Genomic DNA, 9199 nt, shown 5'->3' with positions numbered 1-9199 from the left:
TAGAAGCTTTTTGCCACTTAATAGATGTGTAACCCTGGGCTAGTTACCTCACAGTAAAATGGGGTATTAGGAGGCCTATAAATAACATCCTCTTCACCAGTTCAGAAAAAACTGATGGCTGCAGGAATCCGTCAGAGACAGCATTAACCTTATGACTGTCAATTGCTGTCCATTGTCACCGTTTGCATTCAACATTGTACGGGAGAGCCTAGCCACTGCAATAAGGCAAGAAAAAAAATATATAAGGTATGATGGTTAGAAAAATAACCCCAAAACAAAGCCTCCGTGGGCATCCTGACCCTTCTTCCCTGACTTGGATAGACTTAAACGTTAGTCATCGTTCGTGCCAGACACCCTAGACCTTCTTCCCCCTCTCCCAGGCGGAGGCTTCCCTCATAAAGTTTCTACCGAGCACAGCAGAAGATGCAAGTGTCCCGGGAGAGGAGAAACAGGAGTGGAGAGAGGACTGGAACGTCCTCCAGCTGCCGTCCCTTCAGATGGAAATCTGAGGTGGGGCAGCAGCGGAGGCTGGCACCTGATGACTGCCTCACACGGGCCCCAGTGCCGCTGCAGTGAGACGATGCCCGTGAAGCACTCAGCACAGTGCCTGACAGAGTCAGCGCTGCTCATATCATCAGTGCGCATGGGGTCTTGTTCCATTTCGTTTCTCCTCCTGCCTTGAATTTCTAAAAAAAAAAAATTTTTAATGTTCAGCCTGTATTTTTCCAGATGAAATGTAGGATGCTTTGCTGGCATTCAAAGGAACATAAAACCCACTTCCCTCCAACCTTTGCCCCTCTCTCACTCTTTCAATAGTTGCTGCATCGACATATAAGTGATCCTGGGGTCGGAGGCTTCACCCAGGTACAGGACGGGAGTGGGCAGCAGGGGTGGGAAGCATGGCAGTCGTGGGCACAGCTGGAGGGAGCTGAGGCACAGCAGACTCCATGGAGAGAGCAGCATGGAACACTCAGGTGCATCCCGGATAGCTGGACTGGTGCAGTTGACCGGAACCAGATAACACAGGGCTCTGTGGGCATGGAAAGAATTTCCTAGGTTATCTTACTGGTGGTGGGAAGCTATTGGTGGGTTTGAGGCAAGCAACAGGATGAGCTTGGCATTTTTTAAAGATCAAGCTGGATTAGAAGGGGGCAGGAGTGGCTGATGGCAGTTGAGTTGGAAAGCTATCTCAGTGAGGCAGGTGAAAGTGGTAGGCGGCTCGGTGAGATGCAGGGGATGATGCTGGAGGAGGGCAGTGGTGATGGGGAGGTGAGGGAAGGAAGGTGTGGAGGGGAATGGGAGTGGTGGTGAAGGAGCCGAGGTGATGGGAAGGTGGTAGGCGTGGGGTGATGGGGGTGGTTTGGGGAGTGATGAGATGTGAGGATGGCAGGTGAGTGGAGACAAGTGAGGAGCCGTGGCGATGATGGGGGTGGGAGTGAGTGGGGTAACGAGACAGTGCAGGGTGGTGAGCGGATGGTCACAGGGCAGAAGGAGACAAGTGGACGATTGAGGGATTCATGAGGTCAGATTCCCCAGGGCATGGTCCTGCTTTGGACCTGAGATGGAGAGGAGGGGGCAAGCGTGGGAAATGACTCGGGTTTGAGCGGCTGGGCCATGAGCACTGCAGAGGGAGCAGTTTAGGGGAAGAGGAGGATTCCAGGTTTTGATGACTGAAGTTCAGGTGCTGAGGGAGAGCCAGCAGAGATGACAACTGCCTGTCTGGACCAAGGAGGGCAGAGTAGGGTCCTTGGAGCCAGAAAGGATAAGGGTCTTAGGGAGCGGGTGGTCCGCAGCGCTGAATGCTGCTGAGATGGTGAGTAGGGGAAAAAAAAAACCGTGATGTTGCCCTTGGGGCTGGGTTCTGTGGGGTCACCGCTGACCTCGGCGAGGGCTGTTTGGGCAGTACGGTGGGGGCGGGAGCCAGACAGGAGTGGTCTGAGGAGTGAGAGGGAGGTGAGGAGTGGAAACAAGTGTGCAGACAGCTTTTTGGAGAGTTTGGCTGTGACAGGGAGGCGAGAGATAGGGGCAGCCAAAGGTGGACGCGGGGTTCAAGGGAGGCTTTCTTTTTATTTTGTCAATGGAATGTCTACATGCCATTGAAGGGACTGATAAAAAGAGAGGTGCTGGAAACCTAAGGGTGGTGGATGGGCTGAGATGCCGAGCAGGTGGAGGGAAGGGGAGCCAGGCACCTCGGTAGAGAGGGTCTCTTCTGCCTGGGTGGAGAGGAGGAGGGCAGACAGACAACCAGAGGCTTGAAAACAGCAGGTTGATGTTGGTCCCATGGAACCAGCCTCAGGCTGCGAATAAAGGCTCAGAGCCTGGGGACGGTGATGAGGACTTGAAGGATTTCTGTTTAAGAACTCAGTCCCAGAATCAGCCTGGGACTGGGGTCAGAGGTTACTGTGAACCCTGAGCCAGGTCTGAGTCTGGAGTTAGGGCCAAGATTCAATCCAGGGCCAGAGAGGGTCCTGTCTGGAGTAGGGAGAGAGAGTGTGAAAGTGTTAGTCATTCAGTCATGTCCGACTCTTTGCGACCCCATGGAATGTAGCCCGCCAGGCTCCTCCGTCCACTGGATTTTCCAGGCAAGAGTACTGGAGTGGGTCGCCATTTCCTTCTCCAGGGGATCTTCCCAACCCAGAGATTGAACCTGGGTCTCCCGCATTGCGGGCAGACTCTTTACCATCTGAGCCAACAGGGAAGCCCTACTTTGCGTGGCAACGTGACTCTACTATCACCACGTAGAGTGGGGAGCAGATGGTTAAAACATGGCCAGAGCCCCACACCCCTGGGGTCCACCCCAAACTCAGGGTGCAGCCCAGGAGCCTCTGAGGACAAAGGTGAGCTCTCCCAGACGCTCTGGACTCCAGCTGTCCGACCTGGCCCAGCTCCTGTCCAGGAACCCTCCACCCCGAGGGGCGATGCCAGCCCAGACCCCACTCCAGCCCTCTCTCCAGGGCCCCCTGGCTCAGCTCACCCTGCCTGCAGCTGGGCACGAGCCGAGTCCCACCCTGCCCAGTCCAGGGTGAGAATTCCGGCCACACGTCTCTGTGATGTGGTCACATTGGAAAAATGTTAATCAAGTATTCTCCTCGGTGTTTCCTTTCTTTCCCAGGCTGGATTCCTAGAAGACAGGAATTTATGGTGTGAGAGCTCCAGCCCCCGCAAACCCACAGCCAAGGTCAACAGCACGAGGCGGGCAGCCCTGCCAAGCAAGCCGGGGGGGGGGGGGTAGCCCAGAAAACCAAAGTACATGCATTTAAAAAATTCCCTTCTCTCTCTCACGTTCCCAAAAGTGGGGGTGGGGGGACTCAAACCAGGTCCTCCAGACAGGCCCAGATGAGCCCCACTCAGAGGCAAAGCCTGCAGAGCTGTGGGGGAGGGGGTCTCGGGCCCACAGAGGGTCTGGAAGTGGCCCCACTGATGAGCCCCAAGCACAACAGCCCCCGTCAGGCCTTGGGGATGCTGGGCCGGCTACCCCTGGCGCCCCTCCTTCTGGTCAACCAGGGGCAGCTGAGATGGACAGAGGTGCCCTGGGCCAGAGCCCCCTGAGGTGGGCGCCTGATTCACCCAGTCTCTCCTCTGCCTCCTGGGGTCTGGGGGTCTCGATCGCCTACCCACAGGGAAGGCCCCCTGCCCAGGGGCCAGATTTCCCCATCACGGGTCCTGGCCCTGGACTCTGTGGCAGAGAACAGGCTCATCCTGGGGTACCCCTCCATCCTGGGGTAGCCGAGGAGAGGTGAGGCAAGGCCTGCAGACCCCCATGGTTCAAACCCCAAAGACTCGGTGCTGACAAGGCAGCCCCCGCTCCGCTGTGAGCCCCTGAGAGTGTAACTAAACATCCATGCTTCACCCACACGCTTGCCTCCAAGTGAGGATGGGATGAGGGCTGAGGATGGGATGAAGGCTGATGTGGAAACAGCAGGTGACCGGCCTGTGAGGGGCTGTGGGTCTCCCAAGAGAGAGCGGCCTCCCAGCGTGCGTGTGTGTGTGTGTGTGTGTGTGTGTGTGTGTGCAGCAGGGGGTCGGACCTCAGTCAGAGAAAGCCTCCTCCAGGAGGCGGCTGGAGTTCCAGGCAGACACAGAGCGGGGGGGGCCTGCAGGGCACATTCCAGCTGAGCTTGCCGCATGTGCAAAGGCCCAGAATGTTTATACCTTGGTGAGACGTTTCATATAAATACAGTCTCAAATCCAAGAAAGCCCAGACCTCTGGCAAACCACACGTCTGGGTTTCTCCTCTGCCCTGGAGCCCGGGGCTCGGCAGGGCGTGTGGCCCGACACAGCCTGCTCTTCCCGCCAGCTTCCACCCCAACAGCGCCACACCGTGCACCCCAAAAGGGGTCCCCCTCTACTACCGTCCAGTCCCTCAGCCCCAGCCTTACTCTGCCTGCTTCCTCCTCCCCACCGTCTCCCTCCCAAGCCCAAGGACCACCTTCAGCCTGTTCTCAACACGTGCCAGGAGTCGGGAAGCGATGGGGGACCCTCCCCTGGGACCCCCGAGTCTCTCTCTTTCACAGTTTTTGCTCCCTGAGTCCCTAAAGTAGAGGGAACATGAACTTCCAGCTTGTATATATATATGTATATTTTATAATTTTTTCGTTTACTTAATTTTGGCTGTGCCGGGTCTTTGTTGCTGGGTGGGCTTTTCCCTAGTGACGGTGAGCAGGGCTACTCTCTAGTAGTCGGACTTCTCACTGCGGTGGCTTCTGTTGGAAAGCATGGGTTCTCGGGCGTGCGGCTCCTGGGCTCTAGAGCACAGACTCGATAGTCGTGGCACACAGGCTTAGTTGCTTCACGGCTTGTGGGATCTTCCCGGACACAGGGATCAACCCTGTGTCTCCTGCATTGGCAGGCGGATTCTTTACCAACTGAACCACCAGGGATGCCTTACATTTTACTTTTTCAATCTCTTTTTGGCCCTCAAGCACGGAGGGTTCATTTCCGTTGTTTTCAGCCCCCTAGCCCTGCCCTCCCCGGTCATCTTTCTAATGCGGGTTCTTTTTTTCACATGTGTTCTTACAAATGTGGACTAGTGACTGCCTAGTAGGTGGGGGGCTTCCTTTCAGGGGGATGATGTGTCCCAGAACTATAAAGAGGGAGTGATTGCACAACATCATGCACCTGGACTGCACATTTTATTTATTTATTTTTTTTTCTTTTTTTTTTTTTAATATATATTTATTTATTTATTTGACTGCATGAGGTCTTAGTTACAGCACATGGGATCTTGTTCCCTGACCAGGGTTTGAACCCGGGCCCCCTGCATTGGGAGCACAGAGTCTTAGCCACTGAACCACCAGGGAAGTCCCTGGACTGCACATTTTAAAATGGTAAATGGAGGGGGGAACTTTCCCAGTGGTCCAGTGGTTAAGATTCCTGGCTTCCAATTCAGGGAGCACCGGTTCAATCCCTGGTCTGGGAACCAAGATCCCACATGCATGGCCAAAAAATAACATTAAATTAAATTTAAAATAATAAAATGGGTAATGTTATGTGAATTTTAGCTCAATTTTTTAAAATGTACATCACTATTTGGGGGGATTTTTTTAAATTTATTTGAGTGGAATTGGGCTATGGGCTGTACTTCTTTTTTACTTTTTCCATGCAGGGCTCTGTTTTTAAGATCTAACAGCATGGTCCTGTCTCCATCGGGCTGGTCACTTTGCACAGTGACCTACACTGTACACCCAGATCCCAGCGTGGTCACCAAGGGTACCCCTCTGCCTGCCACCGAGAGCAGTGTGGCTGTGGATGCCCCCTTGTGGGCCTGGGTGGCAGTGTTTTGATGATACTGCCGGGTCTGAAGGGACCTGTGCACTTAATGAAGCCCTGCTAGACGACCCTCCATCAGGGCTGGTCACTCCTGCCCACATTCATGCCAGTATTTAGCATTACCTGGCTCTCTAATGGCCGTCCCCGGTGGCTCAGATGGTGAAGAATCCACCTGCAATGAGGGAGACCTGGGTTCGATCCCCGGGTTGGGAAGATACCCTGGAGGAGGTCTTGGCAACCCACTCCAGTGATTCTTGTCTGGAGAATCCCCACAGACAGAGGAGCCTGGCGGGCTACAGTCCACGGGGTGGCAAAGAGTCGGACACGACCGAGAGACCAAGCACACACTATTACCCAGCAGTCTGATGAGTGTTAAGAAATATCTCATTATTGGTCTTCCTTGGTGGCTCAGCGGTGAAGAGTCCATCTGCCAGTGCAGGAGACACAGGTTCGATCCCTGGTGCAGGAAGATCCCACATGACGCAGAGGAACTAAGCCCGTGTGACCCAACTATTGAGCATGTGCTCTAGAGCCTGGGAGCTGCAACTACTGAACCCATATGCTCCAACTGCTGAAGCCTGCATGTCCTAGAGTCCATGCTCCTCAATAAGAGAAGCCACCGCAATGAGAAGCCTGTATACCACAACTAGAGACAGCCCATGCGGCAAAGAAGACCCAGGGCAGCCATAAACAAATAAAATTTGAAAAAAATATATTTCATTATTGTTTTAATTCCCTGGCCTTAAAGGCTTCCCTGGTGGTTCAGCTGGTAAAGAATCTGCCTGCAGTGTGGGAGACCTGGGTTCAATCTCTGGGTTGGGAAGATCCCCTGGAGAAAGCTACTCACTCCAGTATTCTGGCCTGGAGAATTCCATGGACTATATAGTCCATGGGGTCATAAAAGTTGGACACGGCTGAGCAACTTTCACTTTCATTGTTTTAATTAGCATCTCTCTGATTATCAGTGAGTTTGAGTCTCTTTTCCTATGTCCTCTATTTGGGTGTGTCTTCTCTGCAAATTGTCCGCTCATAGCCTTTAGCCCATTTTTCTACTGGGGCTGCTGTCTTTTTCTCCTTGCCCTGCAGGCATTCTTTGTCTATTTCAGATCACAGTTCCTCGTTGCTTAAAAACCACGATATGTCGTCATCCTCCCATCTGTCATTTCCAGAACCCTTAGTTCCATATGGATATTTTTGAGGAGCTCGATAAACTTACTCTAAAATTGACACAGAAGACAGATCCGTGACTGGCCAGGTGACTTGGAAGTGCTGAGAACACAGGGTTCACTTGCCTGCCCAGCCTGAGCCCCCAGAACAGAGCTGCTGGGAGAAAACCGTTTGGTGTGGGTGCGGGAACGGAGAAGCGGGTGGCAGCAGACACGCAAGCTCGGGGCAGTTTAACACACTCCAGGTCCACGGGGAAAGGGTGGAGGGCTTATTAGGGTTGAGGAGATGGGCTCACTTGACCGAGACAAATTACAGCCTCCTCCCTGTCTAATATCTCATAAACAGGTAACTCCAGGTGGACTAAAGACAGAAATGTAAAAGGCAAGGTTCTGAATTTGCGAGAATCAACTGTTGGAGAATAGCTTTATAACACAGGAGCGGGGAAGGGCTTCTTCAAACAAAACCCCTGAAACACAGATCTGAAGGCAGAAACTGCGGGCCCCGTAGCCTTATCCAGGGGAAGTGGCATTTCCTCCCGGATGCCAGCCTGGACCCTGCCCACCTGGTGAGTCATGGGCGCTCTCGAGGCTGGCGGCCTGGCCCGCCCTTCCTGTCGGTCCCCAGGCGGGAGCAGCGTGCAGTGCCCTGCTTATCTCACCCTTGCCCAGGCCCTGCAGACATGAGGTCAGGGCCGGGGATATGCTGGGGGGTGGGAGGGGGGGCAGGGGTCAGCGAGAGGTCAGCGGTCACTGGCAAAGCTGTCACTGCCCTTTCAAAGTGGGAGTGGAAGACAAAGCAGGCCTTGAGCGACCCCGCCAGCCCCTGGGGCTGGGGGCACAAGTGCAAGGCTCCTGTCTTCCGGGATGGCAGGGGTGAGGGGAACAGGGACATGTGTATGGCAGCCTAGCCCTGGACCCAGTCTGGGATTCTCTCTGCACCCGCTCCTACCTCCCAGCATCCTCTCCAGTTTCTCCATCGGTTCTTTGTTACCAGCTCTTCCAGCCAGACTGAGAACAAGCCAAGAGTGTGTGTCCCTCCGTCTGGGCGCCTCCCTGGGGCCTATCCCGTATCTGTGGGTCACCCTTCGGGTCTCCCCGCACCAGCCCTGTCCCCAGGGCACTCCAAGTCCAGGGTGGGCTGAGTCCTTCTCAGAAGCAGGGTGCGCGGACACCTGGGCGCCCGGGTCCAAGCCCGGCGTGTCTGTGACCCTGCGTGTGCAGTTCTGTCCCGCCGTCTGCCCCCTTGTCTTGTCCCTGAGTCTGAGCCGCCTGTGTCGACCGCTCTTCCCAGAAGGTCCCTGATGAGTGGCACAGGATGGTGTGCCCTCCACCTGCCTCTGGGCATTCTGGCCAGTGCTGGGCAGCAGTCTGCAAGCTGGGCAGTCAGTGAACCAGCAAATATTCATTCAGGGGTGTATAGGTCAGCCTCGAGGGGCTTACAGCCTGGTCTGCCAGCCTGCCGGGACCAGGAGGAGGATCTAGATGTAGTTGTCTGCTCTGGCCAGCACTGTTATTTGTCTCTGCAGCTCAAAGACCACCCCCCAACCCCAAGGCCTTCCCCTTCTGGGGGAGGGGTGTCAGATCTGAGGGTCTTTGTTCCAGGTGAGTGGGGGAGGAGGGAACCTGGTCCTTACCTCCCTTCACCCACCTCCCTGCAGGGAACCCAACATGCAAGTGTTATTGAAGTTTTCTCGAATACACATAGCTAAATGATAATAGATAGATGTGTGTGCGTGCTCCGTCTCTTCAGCCACGTCCAACTCTTTGTGACCCCATGAACAGTAGCCAACCAGGCTCCTCTGCCCATGGGGATTCTCCAGGCAAGAATACTGGAGTGGGTTGCCATGCCCTCCTCCAGGGCGTCTTCCTGACCCAGGGATCAAACCTGTTTTTCCTACGTCACAGGCCGATTCCTTACCCCTTGAGCCACTTAGGAAGCCCAGACAGGCAGGTAGATAAATAAACAAACATTTGATTTGTATGTTCTTGCTTGGTCTCTAAGTTGTATCCAACTCTTTTGCGACCCCATGGACTGTAGTCCACCAGGATCTTCTGTCTATGGAATTCTCTAGGCAAGAATACTGGAGTGGGTAGCCATCTCCTTCTCCAGGGGATCTTCCTGACCCAGAGATGGAACCCACATCTCCTGCATTGCAAGTGGACTCTACCGCTGAGCCAGCAGGAAAGCCCAGATTTGTATGTACACACACACATATGTACATACATATATATTCAAATACTGTGACTAATTTTTGAACTCTTTA

At 54.3% G+C, this 9199-nt stretch overlaps 1 non-coding gene across 1 annotated transcript; it reads right to left on the bottom strand.

Annotated features, from left to right (window-relative positions):
- Window positions 1–5227: 5227 nt before the first annotated feature.
- On the bottom strand, window positions 5228–5300 carry TRNAG-CCC. Its single transcript has one exon. It is a non-coding gene; the product is annotated as a tRNA-Gly (tRNA).
- Between the last annotated feature and the right edge of the window lie 3899 nt (window positions 5301–9199).

The sequence above is a fragment of the Cervus canadensis genome, chromosome 32 (assembly GCF_019320065.1).
Source record: "Cervus canadensis isolate Bull #8, Minnesota chromosome 32, ASM1932006v1, whole genome shotgun sequence".
In the NCBI taxonomy this organism is placed as follows: Eukaryota; Metazoa; Chordata; class Mammalia; order Artiodactyla; family Cervidae; genus Cervus; species Cervus canadensis.
Note: the sequence above shows the minus strand (reverse complement) of the source record. Positions and strands in the feature narration are given on the sequence as shown.